Source organism: Lactuca saligna, chromosome 8 (assembly GCF_052625555.1).
Source record: "Lactuca saligna cultivar CGN05327 chromosome 8, ASM5262555v1, whole genome shotgun sequence".
Classification (NCBI taxonomy): domain Eukaryota; kingdom Viridiplantae; phylum Streptophyta; class Magnoliopsida; order Asterales; family Asteraceae; genus Lactuca; species Lactuca saligna.
Window position 1 is genome coordinate 217,383,459 of NC_136424.1, and position 19,401 is coordinate 217,402,859.

The following is a 19,401-nucleotide window of genomic DNA, read 5'->3' on the forward strand; positions in this document are numbered from 1 at the left end:
TGTTTTTGCTTGTTTAGTACTTTACATTGTTGGGATACATTACCTGACGTCCTCCGCCCCAGAACGTTTCTGTCGTTCTTGGTTTTGGGGTGTAACAATTCTCATGGATTTTCTACTTAAGAATGACATCAGAGAATCTATAGACCATGATAAACTTCATCAAATAAATTAAATTACAAATCAAGATGCTAATTAGATAAATTAGAAGTGATAATGGAATAGAGTTCACCAAAAAACTATGAATGATTTTTCTAGTGTGCAAAGGTATCAATCATAATTTACTAACACCGTACACACTACCTCAAAATAGAGTGGTAGAAAGAAGAAACAAAAACCTTGGTAGAAGCTGCAAGATCCATGCAACTTCGCAAATTTACCTCTATGCTTATGGGTTGATGCTTTATCAAGAACATGCTTTGTTTAGAACAAAAGAATAATGACGAAGCCCCTAAAAAAACTCCAAATGAAGGTTTCAAAAATCATAAACCTAATGTTCATTTCTTTCATATTTTTTTGTTGTAGGTGGTTTGTGAAAAATAACAAGGATTATCTTAACAAGTTCACACCAAAATTGGACGAAGATATCTTTTTGGTTTACTAAACCAACAAAGTTGTCTACAGGGTTCTTATCAAAACAACTAGATTAAGAGAAGAAAGTTTTGATGTGAACTTTTATGATTTCTATGTCTGCTAAGGATTGTTCAATAAACTATATTTCATTATGGAAAGCGATGTTCCAATTCAGTCTGGACAATTCAACATAGTTGATGTTAACTATAATGCTCTCTTCGATCCTCCAGAGACTAGAAGGTTATCAAAAGTTCTTTTTTCTCCTACTGCCCAACTAGAACATACCTAAGAATATGGACCTTCTATCAGAGAAGACTATTGGGGTGCAAAGTTCTTCATTCATGACTTTGTAAATGTTTGACTTTTGTAAAACCCACTTGCATGTGGTGCTTTAGCCTTTAGACCCATTTGTTAGAGAGTGTAAACACCTCTATAAATAGTGGGTTTGTCCACTTATAGAGGTGTGCTTGAGAAGTGTAGAAGTGAGTGTGTAAGTGTGTGTTAATTATGTAGTCTAGATCTAGATCCTTTTTGTGTAACACCATATACATTCAATATATCTCTTAAACACCCAAATCACCATGTTCAATTGTGCAAGCTTTAATTCCGCATGCCAAACCATGTTCTTTGTCACTACAATTGGTATCAGAGCGGGTCTTCAAGATCAAGGTGATATTTGAAGAACGATTCTCGGTTTGGCAAATTTTTGTCGCAATTTGATCAATTTTGGCCAGTCTCTCTCTATGATCACTCGTAATATTTGAATCGTGCATTGCGTTATTGCTTTTTGATTATTTTGATTCATTGGATTAAATTTGTTTCAAACCCCATTGGTGATCCAATAAATATTTTTTTTGATCCTTATCCAAATTCATTGGATTAAATTTGTTTTAAACCCCATCGATTTTTAATGTTCATCTAATTCAAGCCCAAAGTTTCAATCAAATACTATTCATGATCTATATATGCATTTAATTGTTGAGCCCAAAAAGAATATGGATACTGTTCATCAGTTGAATCCGATTAAACATCTATTATCTATTATTCTTTTGGCATAAGATACATCGGTCAATAGATGAAAGTCAAACGAAAAAGTGATATTGAAATCGGAACGAAGATCAATCGAATGTTCAAAGAAAATCAAAGCGAAACTCAGAATACGGTTCTTATGAAGTCGAACGAATTTCTGTGATTCGAAGTCGATTGGAGTCAATCTCAATTTATCCTGATTTGAATCGAAACTACTTTTATTTGATATTCGTTCGATCTTGTTGTACTTTAATTTCGCTGTGGATTTTGGTGTTTGGAATCGAAAGTTTTGGAGTTAAAAGTTTTTGTTGACGGTTTTTGGTGCTTGGATATCAAGATCAATAGTCGACTGGAACCAAAAAGGTTTTGGATTCGATGGCTAATCATTAATGTTGATTTGATAATTGTTGAATGTTCGACTGGAGTCTCTGTTGTTTCACTTTTCGTTGATTTTGATTTTGTTAAGGATGAAATGCTGATTGAATATGTTTTTGGGATTTGTATGTCGATTGAGAATGATGATTTCAAAGGCTTGATTTTTATTAATACATGGATACTGAAGATCGATTGGGTGTTAGGATTCGATTTGGGAAGAATCGATAGTTCATCTTGTTGGTTCGATTTCAAATGATTAAAGAGATGGATAACAATTGCTTGATTTGTGAGTAGATCTTGAATGTGTTGATTTGGTGAATAAGATTCGAAGGGAACACATGGGTTAGATAAGAAAGTCAAAATTTTTTTGGATCTACATTGAACTAGAAAAGCGAAGGCTTGGTGATTTTTGGTTTGGAATTTAACTATACGAAGGGTATTTTGAGTTTGAACGAAGGCTTGGTATATGTTTGAACAAAGGGGCATTTTTGATTTCCATACGAAGACAGTGATTTGGATTTAGATTCGAAGGGTATCGCTGAATATACGAAGGGTTACTGATTGAACATACGAAGAGTTTTACTGTTCATTACTGTTCATGAACAAGTCTTCGTATCCTTCATTCTTCGTATGAATTGAAAAAGAAAATCAAATTTTTAACTTTAGTCCCTGAAGCTTCGGATGTTTAACAATTTTTTTCAACTCTTCATATAAATGGAGGAGTCTTCGTGTGTCTTGGCATGGAAAAGAAATTTTTTTTGAAAACAGCCCCTGAACCTTCGAATTTTTGTCACTTCGAAAATTAAAGCAAGTTTCGTATGTTTAACACTTTTCACCCAACTTCGAAAATTGTTTGTGGCTTCGCATTTTTGGTACAAGTCTTCGTATGTTTGAGAAAAAGGGCAGAATTTATGAAGATGGTCCCTGAAACTTCGAATTTTTGGCAGTTTTCACCCAAATTCGAAAAAGGACTATTTTTTGCTGAAAATTGAAGATTGTGCATTTCAGGCCCTTGCAGTTTGTGCAAATTGACGCTTTCTACCCAACTTTGGAAAAGGGGGAGCGTTTTGCATATTTTTCTGTTTTGGGCACAACAGGTCACTGCAGAATTTTGAAATTGACAATTTCTACCCATTTTTGAGAAATTTTGTCAAAGGCGATCCGTGAACGACAATAAAAATTGAATATTTTTTGGTGATGAGATTTGGAATCAAGTTTGAATGTAATTCTAGTATTAATTGAGTAAAGTATTTAAACGATGAATACGAGAGTAAATAGAATCTTTGTTCAGCTCGTATTATGCCTTTCAGTTTACAGAATAAAATGACTAAACTGTAAAACTGTGTGTAAAGTCATCTTTTAGATCACTAGTACATACCCCTATTTATAGGAGAGCAAAAGCATAACAAAAATATACTAAGGACTAAACATTAAGTCTTGACTTTATAATGCCTTAATAAAATAACTATATATACGAAGACCCATACATACAAAGACACAAGATTCTTCGTAACAACCAAACTGACTCTTCGACTATCACAACATTTTAGCCCTAACATATGAGACCTCCATCTCCTGGTTGAGTGGGAAAGTGTGACTAATAACCTAATGTAGTTACAATCATCGAGGTTCCAATATTTGAATAAATTTATCCAATAATGCAACATAGTCGCTCAAAACATCTTTGAAGATTCTAAAAATGAATTCATTGAGGTAATTATAGTTGAAATTCCCATAATCATTGTTATTTTCAAGGGGGAACTTTCAACAATCGAGGGAGAACCGTTAACAACCCAGGGGAAATTACCATCATTGTTAGCTATTGTTCAAGACTTTTTCGTAAGGCGTTCACAAACCAAGGGGGAGAGCTTCAGGATACTTAAAGAGATCAACCTGCCGAAGTTGAATACATTCCATTAAATGTAGTTGTAGAACATTATCAAACACATCTACACGTTTATACAAAAGATCATCCACCCAATCAAATAATATGAAGTCCTTATGATGGTATCTGATGATTTGACCAAATGCTATCACTATGCATCATTCATGCCATCAATTGAACCCAAAAGGATGGAAGAATATCTAATGGAACATGACTAGATTTTTCAATGAAAAAAGAGCTTGCAGAGCTTGAAAAATCATTTTTTGAAAACTCATTCCCAAGCCAAACGGACATACTGTAGTTGGAACTCAATGGGTGTAACAACCCGTTATTTCAAGTCAGTAAAAATCGAGTCCTGTAACCTCTTTGAGAAAGGAAATAGAATATCATCGAAAAATGAAGTATTCAAAAACTCTATTTGGAGTACACTATGTGCTAGTTATCGTCTTAAGGTTTCCAAACATATAAATAACACAAAAATCCGAGTTATAACGAAGAAGTTATGCTCATTCTAAGTTTTCCGACAAAAACCAGCAATACGAAGTTGCGTAAAAATGCAAAGTTTCAATAAAACACTTTCCGACCTTAGGTGTCTAAATGAAAGTCGTAGATATCGTTAAACTACAAACATGCATAAAAAGAACGCTCAAATCGGACATCGTATGAATAAGTTGTGAATTTTTAAAGAAATTCCTTAATAACGTCATTTTAATAAATAAATAATAAAAATAATTCCGGAATTTGCCAACGGAATCTAAATGAAAGTTGTAGATTGTAGTCTCACCTTCGCGAGGATATAAAGAACGTCAAAAACGGAGTTCGTATGAAGGAGATATGAATTTTCGAAGTTTGATAATTAATTTATATATATTTTTATTAAAACTTCGGTATTATCCGAAGGGGAGTCAGCGTCCTCATCCGAGGTACGTGCTGCGTACCCCTGTACGCCCCACGTACCCGAGGAACTTGGCCTCAAACCGTCCACGTCGCCCTATGCGAGGCACCCGACACGCCCGTCCGACCCGCCGTCCCATCCGACCTGACTGCCTGAGCCGTCCCATCCGAGGCCGAGGCAGTCGAGGCTTCGGTCACGCATGACGTATGCGTACGTGCTGCGTACGAGCGTACGCCCTGCGTACGAGGCCTCTCAGGCCCCCTATAAATAGCATGCGAGGGTTCCCGGGAAAATGGCCCATTCTCTCTCCTTTTTCTTGCGTTTTACCTCGTTTTCGGTGCTCGCACTACCCCGAAGCCCTAGTCATTTTGTGCAAGTCCCGAAGGTCGATTTTTCTCCCGAGGAATCCCGAGATTTCCGAGAAAAATCCATTTCCCGAGACGAAACTTTGCCCGGTTTTTGTCACACCCCCAAACCAAGGATGGCGGAAACGTCTGGGGGTGGAGGACTTCATGTACAGTATCACAACAACGTGTATAATAGTGCTCAAAGTAAAAACAACCACCATAAATATAATTGCAAAAGTTACACCAAAGTATATGTTTACATGTTTCAAAAGCAATTACATTATGATGACAAAATAAATTGTTGACGGTTTAGCGTCCCATCCTCAAAGCGATGAAGTTTTCCTGTTTCACTGATTTCCTGAGAATACAAGTAGTTTTAAAGAGTGTCAACACAAAGGTTGGTGAGTTCATAAGAGTTTTGTTTGAAGTAGAAACCGTTTTTCCTTGTAAAATCGATTTAGTTTGATTTCCAGAAAATCCAATATTTTCTTAGTTAAGTATGAATAGAAATAATCCTACATGATGCTGTAATGAACCCTAGAGTAATCCGTAGAGTTCCTCTATAATCGTCCAACATATAAAGTTATATAAGACTTAACTTAGATAAAACGTTGAATATAGTGGGTCTGCCCTAGGTCCACAACCCAACGAGGAACAGGAGATGAGGCGGGCACCACCAATTCTAGGCCAATCAAGACTAAATTCTTATATGACTCAACATATACGCTGAGCGACTATAGTTGAAGTCTAACAATTTTAGAGGATGTGTAGTTTTAATATCATAATAGCTTTGTATAGAGACCCGGTACTTCGTATTTGTACCCATAGAGATAAAAGGTGATTTTAAATCGACATAAAACTCATTTAGGTTTTAAAAATAAAATCCCGTAAACTTATGGATTGTTCCCTATGTGAGCCGTTATAATCATACTATGACTATGTGAACCTGCCACGACGTTCTCAGTGTCGCGAAAAAATGAAATGACATTTGTCACCCGTAGACCTGCAGGTCCAACTGTAGCTAGCAGCAAGGTGTGGGGTGTCAATCCCAATATAGATCTATATACAAGTATCACGTTCTCCCTCAAGGAGATTCTGATTATAACTACCAGGAATTATATCCCGCACTCGGACGTACGGGGAGATAGAGAGATAGAGATCGAAAAAAATAGAGAAACTCACAATATAGGATAACAAGTTTACGATAATTGTGTGTGAATATAAATATTTCTTGTATGAATGTACCTTTCTTGTACGAGTGCGTAGAGAGATGTATCATAAACTATACCTATTATAGTTTATCTAAAATGTATGTACTATGTATGAACCCTTTTTATGGAAATGTAACTAGTGTTGTGAATTTATCAAAACATAGATTAACTTTCGTGAAATGTGTGCGAATAGAAATCTTTCTTGTATGAATGTACCCTTCTTGTACGAGTGCGTAGAGTGATATATCATAAACTATACCTGTTATAGTTTATCTAAAATGTTTGTAATATGTATGAATTCTTTTATGAAAATATATTAGTATTGTGAATTTATCAAACTATACCTCTTATAGTCTAATAATACGTGTTCCAAAATGAATGAATAATATTTAATATTTAATATGAATGTCTTAATTCCAGTTCATAATGATAAACTAACATGGAAACACATTCAAATATTAGAACTTATGATTATACACTTTGCTCAACATAATACAAAGTGTTATGATATTTACATGCTCTTGGCTAACTTTAGCCATTCTGCCCTGTATTTGGAAAAATCATAGAAAAATCATACGAAGTCGAAAACTAGATCCGTAAATTTTGAGAGTTCACAAAATGTGTCTAGTTTGCTCATAAATTTTATCTCAATTTATAATGACCTCTAACTTGGGTGAAAAAGTCCAAAATCACAGACTGGTCCGGATTGTTGTTTGAAATGATAGGCAGTTTTGTATAAATCACCATAAATTGTAGAAAAATCGTATGGAGATGTGCAAGTAGCCATTTTAAAGCTAAAAACTCGAACTATTTGCACCTTGTACAGTTTTGAAAACAAAAATGTTTAAGATGCCCAAGACAGTCCGTGAATGGAGTTGAACTTTTCTGATGAAGGCTGTTAGAAAAATCTAGTTATATTCTTAGTGTTTTAACTTGTATTCCCCCCCTGAAAACTTGAGAAATCATGAAAATGTAGGGGTATGAACTTACCTTGAGTGATTTCAGTAGATGATTGTTGAAGAATGGAAGTGTTTAATTCAAGAACACTTGGAGATGCCTTGAAGGTTTTCGAGAATCTAACATCATAGTTAGGGAGTTTGTGTAAGCAACCAAAGATTTGAGTAGAATGAAATGAAATAATAATAGGGAGGATGAATTTTTACTTACTAAGTGTGGAAGAACACTTGAATCCAGCCTTGGATCTCGAAAATTTGTGTAGAAGAGTTTGAGAGAAAAAGTGATGTTTGTTACTTAGTGGAATGAGAGAAATGAGAGAAAATGAGGAGTGTGGTTGATTGTTCCAGCTCAAAAACGTGGGAGTGAGTGAAATTTGAGTGTAAGGGAACACTGAAGTGACATAGGTAAGGTGGGGAGGTATGGCTGGTCATAGAGTGGGTGTGGGGTGGTTGCTTGTGACTTTGATTTTTTTTTTTTTTTTTTTTTTAACTTGCAAGGCACAATGGAATATATTACTCCTATACAGGAAATTGACTCAATCAAGGACGATTTCACAATTAAAGTTCAGATCATACGTCTTTGGACTCAAAAGTCAAGAACAATGTCTTATAATAGTCTATATCCCATTTTTAGTTTAATTTTCTAAATATATGTGTGGTTGTCTATGTGTGTGCATCTCTTTAAAAAATTCTGCAATTTCATCATTTTATGACCCCCATTTGCGAAGTTGAGTATTTATTTCCAAAAATGCGAAACTCCAGGGACAATATTTGAAATCTTCTGTTTTCTTCCCCAATTCGCATTCTACTGTGAAATACTTCGCATCTTCATTCTTACACCCTTCGCATCCCTTCGCATTAATCACCTTCGCATTTTCATTCTTACACCCTTCGCATCCCTTCGCATTAATCACCTTCGCATTTTCATTCTTACACCCTTCGCATCCCTTCGCATTAATCACCTTCGCATTTTCATTCTTACACCCTTCGCATCCCTTCGCATTAATCACCTTCGCATTTTCATTCTTACACCCTTCGCATCCCTTCGCATTAATCACCTTCGCATTTTCATTCTTACACCCTTCGCATCCCTTCGCATTAATCACCTTCGCATTTTCATTCCAGATGCGAACACTCGATTGTTTTACCTTCGCAAAATGAGCATCAACAACTCCACAATCGAGTTTTTAAATTCTTGCAACCAACAATTTCATAGTCCTTGACTTCGCGTTTTTCTTCACGAATCATCCCTCAATCATCAATCCAAATGCGAATCAAAAACTCATATGTTCTTGCTTTATCGATTCATCGACTACACTCATACAAATGCGAACATAACACTAACCCTAATACACAAGGTTTAATAGAGTTGACCGGCTTGACTTGATGACTTGACTTGACTCAAGATTGACGATTGTCACAAATTGACCCGAATATGACGGTTGTCACATCATCCCCCCGTTAAAGGGAATTTCGTCCCGAAATTTGCACTTCGAATGGGGATCCAGGAATTTAGAGGAAAGATGGGGATGACTTTTCGTAGTACAAGAATTTGATTATGGCAAGGAATAACTCGCCCGATGTCACATGATTACTACTATGCATGCTTTAATCGATGCTAGATTTATCATATAAAGAAATTCGGGATTTAAATGTCGATGTTAGAAACACGTACTGATATTTGCGGGCAGTTCCGGAGTGGTTTCTCCCTCGGTGATTGCAAACACCCTCCCGCCACCACCAGCATCTCTTGTTCTTGGGCATTCCCTTTTAAAGTGTCCCGTTTCTCCACACTCGTAACAGGTTGGGCTTGTTCCAGAGCCGGGTACCTGGTTGATAGGTCGTGCTGGTGCCTTACAGAAACGAGCAGTGTGCCCCTCTCTGTCGCAGTTGTTGCAATGCAACTTTCGGCAAGCCCCAGTGTGATGGAAGTTACACTTGTTGCATTTTGGAAGTGTTCCTGCGTATGGTTTCATGGGAGTTGGTGTGGTGAGGGTTGTGGCAGCATGAACAGCAAGGATCTGTTGCTTCTTAGCGAGGCCTTGGGTTGATTGATCTTTCTTGTTGTCCCAAAACTTTCTTTCGTTGTTCCCTCCTCTTGCTTGGGTATGGGTGGTTGCCATAGTGTCATGGTGGGCATGATGGTCAATGAGTTGTTGTGCTAACTCCTTGGCGCTGTCGAAGGTAGTTGGTCTTGAGGCGAGCACGCTATCTTGAATTTCGGGGGACAATCCCCAGAGGTAACGCTCCAACTTTTTGTCTTCCGGGGTGACCATAGCGGGACAAAGGAGTGCTAGATCACAAAATCGGTTGGTGTAAGTTGTAAGGTCGGAGCCTGCCATTCGGAGATTCCATAGCTCTTGCTCCAGCTTTTGCACTTCACCTCTTGGGCAATATTCCTTCAACATCATCTTCTTTAGGTCCTCCCAACTTAACGAGTTAGCCACTGCAAGCGTAAGCGACTTAACTTTGCCGTTCCACCAAGTGAGAGCTCTTCCGATGAAGGTGAATGTCGCGTACTTGACTTTGCTCGCTTCGGGGCAAGCACAAATCTCAAAGATTGCTTCGGTCCTTTTGAACCATTGAATTAGTGCGAGGACACCCCCTCTTCCATCAAAGGAATCGGGTTTGCCATTTGTGAAGTCCTTGTAAGTGCATTCCCTTGTGCGTCCTGCACTATCCCCGTGGTTAGGGTTTGTGGCTCCAGATCCAGCACCACCAGTGCTATTTGTGCCAATTTGTGACATTGCAGCTACCACGGCTGCTGTCACTGCAGCTTGGAACATTTCAGGATCAAACTGGGGAGGTGGCGTCGGAGGTGGTGGCGTTGTGCTGCCCGAAGGTCTGGGTCTTTTCCTTGGTGGCATCGTTCTGTCATGAGTTTGCAAAAAGGAAAACTGATCAGATGGTAAGTTCCTACTAGTAAAGACAAGTCAGTTGTTATAGAATTTGATTTTTCCTGCGTTATTCTTCGATTTAAGAATTCCTTATATATAATTCATAAAGGAAGTCCATATTAATGAACTTCACGAGTTAGTGGGTTTTGTGGTCTCTCTTAGATTTTTCGCGAGTGTGCTCAAGGCGATTGGTGCGGATCGTATGTATTCTTGTATTTGCATCAACCTCTGCGATACTATGCAGAGTTGTTCTACCCTGAATCTCGTTTCGGGCAACTCTATAGACTAGGATTGGAAAAATTTTATCTGCTGAGTTTCCTTCGTTTATGTTGTAGAAGCTTCGTTCTCTATTAAACGACATATGTTGGTCTTGTTCTTTGCTCCAGGTTTCCAAGCACTCTACCCAAGGAGGCATCGGGCCTTGAAAGCCGGTCAAGGGTTGGGATTCGGAACAAGAGTCATCGGGGTTAAGTTCTCCACTTCAGGGTCGGAGTCAGAACCATCAGCATAGCCTTCAGCTTGGTGACCATCTACAGGGGTTGGGTAATCATTCTCTGGCTCCTCTCCGAGCCATTTGGTATTGTAGTGGTTAGGGTAGTACGGGTCGTCGTGTGGGTGGAATCCAGCCATGATATCTTCGCGAGAAATGGGGATATAAGAAATGATTAAGCAAACGTACTAATTTGCTAATTATACGATGATCTTTATCAGGTACTTCAACAAATTGTTTAATGCATACTAATTATATGTATTCGGGACAGGATAGACCTTCGAATAAGCGACCCTAACTCTAAATCCCCAATCCAACGAGAACAGGAAGTAGAGCAAAGATCCACAGATTCTAAGTCTATGACGTCCTGGATACATAAAATTTTAATGTATCCACTAAGCAACTATTGACCTATTGATAAAGATCTACTTAGTTCTTGCAGATGTAATTTTTAATAATGCCAAAATACCCCTATGGTATTTCATTGTGGTAGTGTTGGTAAGTTTTTAGACTTGTTGCCACATCACAACCATTCTTGGGCATATGCTAATCACTCCTCGGACCAGCATAGTTGATCAGGCTATGCTATTCCCAAGACTGATCATACATCCCCAGGCTTAACTGTGATATCCAACAATCATTACTTTTGTTTTGTCCTAAAATGATGCTGACCTTAGTATGTATGCATGCATGTATACTTTTAACAAAAGTTATTTATTCTTAAAGGTATAGTGGTTTTGAAATCTTAAAATCAGAGACCTTAGTCCCAATGCATTTATAGTTTGTATATCTTATGTGGTTCGATATACTTAGTTCACTATAAACAATGCTCTGATACCAATCTGTCACACCCCCAAACCAAGGATGGCGGAAACGTCTGGGGGTGGAGGACTTCATGTACAGTATCACAACAACGTGTATAATAGTGCTCAAAGTAAAAACAACCACCATAAATATAATTGCAAAAGTTACACCAAAGTATATGTTTACATGTTTCAAAAGCAATTACATTATGATGACAAAATAAATTGTTGACGGTTTAGCGTCCCATCCTCAAAGCGATGAAGTTTTCCTGTTTCACTGATTTCCTGAGAATACAAGTAGTTTTAAAGAGTGTCAACACAAAGGTTGGTGAGTTCATAAGAGTTTTGTTTGAAGTAGAAACCGTTTTTCCTTGTAAAATCGATTTAGTTTGATTTCCAGAAAATCCAATATTTTCTTAGTTAAGTATGAATAGAAATAATCCTACATGATGCTGTAATGAACCCTAGAGTAATCCGTAGAGTTCCTCTATAATCGTCCAACATATAAAGTTATATAAGACTTAACTTAGATAAAACGTTGAATATAGTGGGTCTGCCCTAGGTCCACAACCCAACGAGGAACAGGAGATGAGGCGGGCACCACCAATTCTAGGCCAATCAAGACTAAATTCTTATATGACTCAACATATACGCTGAGCGACTATAGTTGAAGTCTAACAATTTTAGAGGATGTGTAGTTTTAATATCATAATAGCTTTGTATAGAGACCCGGTACTTCGTATTTGTACCCATAGAGATAAAAGGTGATTTTAAATCGACATAAAACTCATTTAGGTTTTAAAAATAAAATCCCGTAAACTTATGGATTGTTCCCTATGTGAGCCGTTATAATCATACTATGACTATGTGAACCTGCCACGACGTTCTCAGTGTCGCGAAAAAATGAAATGACATTTGTCACCCGTAGACCTGCAGGTCCAACTGTAGCTAGCAGCAAGGTGTGGGGTGTCAATCCCAATATAGATCTATATACAAGTATCACGTTCTCCCTCAAGGAGATTCTGATTATAACTACCAGGAATTATATCCCGCACTCGGACGTACGGGGAGAGAGAGAGATAGAGATCGAAAAAAATAGAGAAACTCACAATATAGGATAACAAGTTTACGATAATTGTGTGTGAATATAAATATTTCTTGTATGAATGTACCTTTCTTGTACGACTGCGTAGAGAGATGTATCATAAACTATACCTATTATAGTTTATCTAAAATGTATGTACTATGTATGAACCCTTTTTATGGAAATGTAACTAGTGTTGTGAATTTATCAAAACATAGATTAACTTTCGTGAAATGTGTGCGAATAGAAATCTTTCTTGTATGAATGTACCCTTCTTGTACGAGTGCGTAGAGTGATATATCATAAACTATACCTATTATAGTTTATCTAAAATGTTTGTAATATGTATGAATTCTTTTATGAAAATATATTAGTATTGTGAATTTATCAAACTATACCTCTTATAGTCTAATAATACGTGTTCCAAAATGAATGAATAATATTTAATATTTAATATGAATGTCTTAATTCCAGTTCATAATGATAAACTAACATGGAAACACATTCAAATATTAGAACTTATGATTATACACTTTGCTCAACATAATACAAAGTGTTATGATATTTACATGCTGTTGGCTAACTTTAGCCATTCTGCCCTGTATTTGGAAAAATCATAGAAAAATCATACGAAGTCGAAAACTAGATCCGTAAATTTTGAGAGTTCACAAAATGTGTCTAGTTTGCTCATAAATTTTATCTCAATTTATAATGACCTCTAACTTGGGTGAAAAAGTCCAAAATCACAGACTGGTCCGGATTGTTGTTTGAAATGATAGGCAGTTTTGTAAAAATCACCATAAATTGTAGAAAAATCGTATGGAGATGTGCAGGTAGCCATTTTAAAGCTAAAAACTCGAACTATTTGCACCTTGTACAGTTTTGAAAACAAAAATGTTTAAGATGCCCAAGACAGTCCGTGAATGGAGTTGAACTTTTCTGATGAAGGCTGTTAGAAAAATCTAGTTATATTCTTAGTGTTTTAACTTGTATTCCCCCCTGAAAACTTGAGAAATCATGAAAATGTAGGGGTATGAACTCACCTTGAGTGATTTCAGTAGATGATTGTTGAAGAATGGAAGTGTTTAATTCAAGAACACTTGGAGATGCCTTGAAGGTTTTCGAGAATCTAACATCATAGTTAGGGAGTTTGTGTAAGCAACCAAAGATTTGAGTAGAATGAAATGAAATAATAATAGGGAGGATGAATTTTTACTTACTAAGTGTGGAAGAACACTTGAATCCAGCCTTGGATCTCGAAAATTTGTGTAGAAGAGTTTGAGAGAAAAAGTGATGTTTGTTACTTAGTGGAATGAGAGAAATGAGAGAAAATGAGGAGTGTGGTTGATTGTTCCAGCTCAAAAACGTGGGAGTGAGTGAAATTTGAGTGTAAGGGAACACTGAAGTGACATAGGTAAGGTGGGGAGGTATGGCTGGTCATAGAGTGGGTGTGGGGTGGTTGCTTGTGACTTTGATTTTTTTTTTTTTTTTTTTTTAACTTGCAAGGCACAATGGAATATATTACTCCTATACAGGAAATTGACTCAATCAAGGACGATTTCACAATTAAAGTTCAGATCATACGTCTTTGGACTCAAAAGTCAAGAACAATGTCTTATAATAGTCTATATCCCATTTTTAGTTTAATTTTCTAAATATATGTGTGGTTGTCTATGTGTGTGCATCTCTTTAAAAAATTCTGCAATTTCATCATTTTATGACCCCCATTTGCGAAGTTGAGTATTTATTTCCAAAAATGCGAAACTCCAGGGACAATATTTGAAATCTTCTGTTTTCTTCCCCAATTCGCATTCTACTGTGAAATACTTCGCATCTTCATTCTTACACCCTTCGCATCCCTTCGCATTAATCACCTTCGCATTTTCATTCTTACACCCTTCGCATCCCTTCGCATTAATCACCTTCGCATTTTCATTCTTACACCCTTCGCATCCCTTCGCATTAATCACCTTCGCATTTTCATTCTTACACCCTTCGCATCCCTTCGCATTAATCACCTTCGCATTTTCATTCTTACACCCTTCGCATCCCTTCGCATTAATCACCTTCGCATTTTCATTCTTACACCCTTCGCATCCCTTCGCATTAATCACCTTCGCATTTTCATTCCAGATGCGAACACTCGATTGTTTTACCTTCGCAAAATGAGCATCAACAACTCCACAATCGAGTTTTTAAATTCTTGCAACCAACAATTTCATAGTCCTTGACTTCGCGTTTTTCTTCACGAATCATCCCTCAATCATCAATCCAAATGCGAATCAAAAACTCATATGTTCTTGCTTTATCGATTCATCGACTACACTCATACAAATGCGAACATAACACTAACCCTAATACACAAGGTTTAATAGAGTTGACCGGCTTGACTTGATGACTTGACTTGACTCAAGATTGACGATTGTCACAAATTGACCCGAATATGACGGTTGTCACAGTTTTCCATCTCGCTATCTTCAAGCTTTCAAGTGAGTTCATACCCCTTTCAAACACACTTTAAATACATTTTAAATGCTTTTATACTCTTTTAGGGGGGGAATACAAGTAAACATACGGTTATTATCGTGTATTTTATAAAGTTTTACTTAGCTTGTTTTATCGAATAAATCACTTGGAACTCATTACTACTATGGAAAACTCTTGTCATACTTTGCGTGCATTAGACTTATACGAAATATATAATGATCTTTCATTGTTAAAGTCGTTTTATACATTCGAAAAACTTATGATTTTGCTTTGTCAAACATTGTGAAAAAGGATAAACTTTGCATACAATTATTATGGTATTACGCTTTTATGAACGAGTAGCTATTAAAACAATTCTTCATCTAACAAATACGATCTTCGTATAGTTTTATTATATAAAACTATGACACAACTTTTGAGAACGTCGGTTTCTTGCGATTTTCGGTCTTAGAGACTGCCATTTATGTTAGGAAAATAAGGGTTTTTCCTGCATACAAACCAAACAACTAATAGGAAAATAAGGGATTTTCCTGGTGCAATTATTTACAACTTATAACACGAACATTCATATGCATTTCACACTTTTATAAGAAAATAAGGGTTTTTCTTGGGAAACACAACTCGTATCTCAACCATTAAGGAAAATATGAGATTTTCTGGATTTAATACATTCACTTTCAACAAAACAAATCACAACTCTTTACATTTGAAATGATGCGTTTTCTGGAAAATATACACCCATTTTAGAATGGCATCCAATTTTTCTAAACTATTTATGAACTCACCAACTTAATTGTTGACACTTTTTCTTTGAAATAACTTGTATTCTCAGGGAACCGCTAAGCAGGTTTGGGAATCAACTTTTGGGATTAACGCGCTGGCGTTAATTACTTCTTTTGAATGATGTTTATGTATTTATCTTTTGAACATGTAATGAATACAATTATGTAAACATCTTGGAAACCTTAATATATATGGTGGTGTGTACTTTCCTTTCTATGAACTGTTATGATACTGAATATGACGTCCTCCGCCCCCGAACGTTTCTGTCGTTCTAGTTTGGGGGTGTGACCGATTGGTATCAGAGCTTTGTTTATAGGGAATTAAGTATATCAAAACCATTCCTTTTGATATACAACTATAAACTCAACTGGGCAAAAACACTCTGAGAAAAATTCATACTTTTGAAAGTAAATCTAATTTGTTTTAAGGTAAGCATGCACTCATTTTATACTAATAACAGTTTCATAGTAAATAACTTTAGAAGTATTATAAATAAGTTGTGCAGCACAGGTACGCCTTGGGACATGTAATCGGAACTGGGAAGAATATAGCCTGATCAACTATATTTGTCCAAGAGCCGACTAACGTATGCCAAGGAGTGTCAGTAATGGACAACAAATTTAAAACTTACCAAAAGCATATCGCTAAAGAATATTGAGGGAGTATTCGAGTGCCGTCAACCATTAAACTTAAGGGTAAGTTTCATGTGCTCTAGCTTATAGTAAACTTTTAACTCTATTCTCGTACAGTCTAAATGGCGGGATTCCATCACCCCAATGACCCCTACTACCCCAACCAAGGTAATGGAGGGTGGATCGAAGAAGACCCTGAAGAAGACGAAGAGCCTATAGAGTTGGAGGGAGGGGATGACTCTGGCACGGATTCGGAGCCAGAAATTATAAATCCACCAATCCCACAATCTCCCGTCCACGTGAGGAATTTCCAAGGACCCACTCCAGTGTGGGGAAGTCACCTCCATCATTGGAGCCAACAACAAAGCTTACGCCCTCCCTACGGCATGTGCCAAGACTTCTATGATGTGAGAGGCGGGGGATCAGCCGACCGAGCACTTCCGGTCATGGTTGGCAAACTTGCCAACCAGTGCTATCAATCCGGAGTGCAAGCCAACCGAATCCGAGAGGTCAATGTGGAAGTACAAATCCACACGGCCGATATCAACCGCCTAGATTTGTTGTAGAATGACATCCACATTCGCGCCGAAGCATTTCAAGCACAAGCAAATGCGGCCTTCGCAGAATTAAGAGAACAACAAGCTGCGTTTGATAGACGCCTCATGGAGTCGAAGCAGTCCGACACGGAGTCGAGCTCCAAACGCAAAGCGCGCCGCAAGTAGTACTTGCCCGACTCTCAAAATTTTGTTATAAATTAGGACTTCGGATAAAAGTATTATTTTCTTTAAATTGTTCTGTAATCGGAGGCCTTTAGAAAGGCCAAGAACTTTTGTCTAGATCCCACTGTAACACAACTATATGTTTAATATATATAAGGGTATACCCCTTTTCTTGTTGTTGTTAATCATGCGCAATTCGTTCGATTCATTGGTACATCTATTCAAACTTTACTTTCAAGCTCAAAACATTGTGTCAGTCAAACCCAACTTCTTAGAACTATTAAAAGTTAACTCAATATCATTTAACTCTGAACTGCCAAGACTTATAAATTTTTCCATATTTTTTTCTTTTGGCAGCACGATGCCTCCTCGTCCAAACCTAAGGCCCAGGCCGGGCACGACACCACCACCACCTCCACCACCAGCTTATGATTCAGCCATGGTCCAGGCTGCTATCACAGCAGCAGTAACTGCAGCCCTCTCGCAAATAAACTCTCACGGAAATGGAGGGGCGGGAAGCAGCACGAATCATCCAAATCATGGCACTGGTCATGGCCAAGGAAGAGAATGCACTTACAAGGAGTTCTCTAACGCTAAGCCAAAAACTTTTAATGGAACTGGGGGAGTCATTGCACTAATGCAATGGTTCGAGAAGACTGAAACGGTCTTCGAGATCTGCTCATGCCTAGAAGCAAGCAAAGTCAAGTTCGCTGCTTGCACTCTCGTAGATCAAGCCCTCACTTGGTGGAAAAGCCATGTGAATTCAGTGACGCTCACTGTCGCCAACGCCATGAGTTGGGACGATCTAAAGGTTCTACTACTGGAAGAATACTGCCCAAGGGGCGAAGTGCAAAAGCTTGAGCAGGAGCTCTAGAATCTGAAAATGACTGGGTCTGACCTAGTCACCTACATAGCTAGGTTCAACGACCTCGCTGCACTGTGCCCTACCATGGTCAACCCAGAATCAAAGAAGGTTGAAAGGTACATTTGGGGGTTGTCACCCCAGATTCAAGGGCATGTCCTAGCTTCCGGCCCTGTTACCTACAACATCGCTAAACGCCTGGCTCAGCGACTCATCGACCACGGAGTAAAACCCAGTATCATTTCAACAACCGCAAATCCACCTAGGGAGGCTCAGGGCCAGAGTAGGCCTTGGAACAAAAGGAGGGGACAAACTCTCCAGGAAAACCCCAAGAAACAACAAGTAATAGCGACCCACGCTATGACTGTACCTGTGAACCCTGCCCCCACAAGCTCATATAATGGGAAACTTCCTAAATGCAACCGATGCAGCTTCCACCACCACGGACCTTGCCCTGATCTTCAATGCACCAAGTGTAATAAGAAGGGACATACAGCCCGCTATTGCAAAGGGCCAACCCAACCATCCGTCCCCACTACTAATACCGGGGTAAGTCGCGCCTGCTTTGAGTGCAGAGACACAGGGCACTACCGCAGGGACTGCCCAAGGGCAAACAACCGGAATACCGGTGGAAGGGGCCGAGTTTTCGCAATGGGACAAGATGAAGCCATTGCGGACCCTACTGTTGTTACGGGTACGTTTCTTCTCGATAACTCGTATGCATGCATTTTGTTTGAGAATGGAGCGGAAAGGAGTTTTGTGAGTCACGACTTTAAAAGCCTGCTAAAATCAATACCACAATCATTAAGTGAACCATTCATAGTAGAAATGGCCAACGGGAAAACCGAAGGCACTAAGGAGATATACTTAAACTGCACCCTAACTTTAAACGATAATCCCTTTTCAATCAACCTCATGCCAGTCTCGATTAAGAGTTTCGATGTCATCATTGGCATGGATTGGCTGAGTTCTCATCATGCGGACATTCTATGTTACGATAAGGTCGTTCGCCTTAATCTGCCAACGGGCGAAACTTTCATTGTCTTGGGCGACAAACCAAGTACCACTCTTGGTATCATCTCAAGTATCCACGCTCGGAAATGGCTACGCAAGGAGTGTCACGCATTCTTGGCACATGTTGTAGATGTGAAACGCGAAGTCCAAGACATCAAGAGTGTGCCCGACGTACGCGATTTTCCCGACGTTTTTCCCAGGGACCTTCCGGGAATACCACCCGCGAGACAAGTTGAGATCTGAATCGATCTAGTTCCTGGAGCTACCCCAGTAGCCAAAACACCCTATCGATTAGCCCCGACAGAGATGCAAGAGCTATCCAGCCAACTGAATGAACTACTTGGAAAAGGATTCATCAGGCC